Below are 528 nucleotides of genomic sequence, written 5' to 3' on the forward strand. Positions count from 1 at the left end.
ATGAAATGCAATTATTTCTAAAAATACTGCCTTTGTTTCATCCTATTGCCTTCCAGCAGACAATAGTTTTGAATGATAACATCGGCCGTAAAAAGAATGAAATAACACAGTACTAAGTCTTGGTCAATAAAAAATTGGAAAGGACCATTTTCTGTTTTTTTTTTATAATCCATTCGGGCCAGAGAACAATTTCTGTTCCCAGATGACATATGATGTAGACTATAGCACTTTCATTTTTATTTCTTTGTTATTTAGATAATAATAATAACAGAAACTCGCGGGTAAATACATAATGGTAATGAGATTTCTATTTGCTCAAAATAGGTTATTCAACTGAGAAATGAATATGTGAATCGATGGGAATAAACATGGTATAACATCTGACGGAACAAAGATATGTAGAAATTTTGATTAATTAGAGGAAGGTTGTCCTTGAAAATCATAAATAATTTCTTAATCAAGAAATACTTCTAAATTTTGTCCTTTTCTCTGGTAAGACAACATGACTTCACAATATGACACCCTTAT

General features: G+C 30.3%; 1 protein-coding gene across 1 annotated transcript in view; it reads right to left on the reverse strand.

Annotated features, from left to right (window-relative positions):
• Positions 1-528, reverse strand: part of LOC119585323 — a 35,507-nt gene that overhangs the window by 1,461 nt on the left and 33,518 nt on the right. The gene's annotated exons all lie outside the window — the stretch shown is intronic.

This window comes from Penaeus monodon, chromosome 19, assembly GCF_015228065.2.
Source record: "Penaeus monodon isolate SGIC_2016 chromosome 19, NSTDA_Pmon_1, whole genome shotgun sequence".
NCBI lineage: Eukaryota > Metazoa > Arthropoda > Malacostraca > Decapoda > Penaeidae > Penaeus > Penaeus monodon.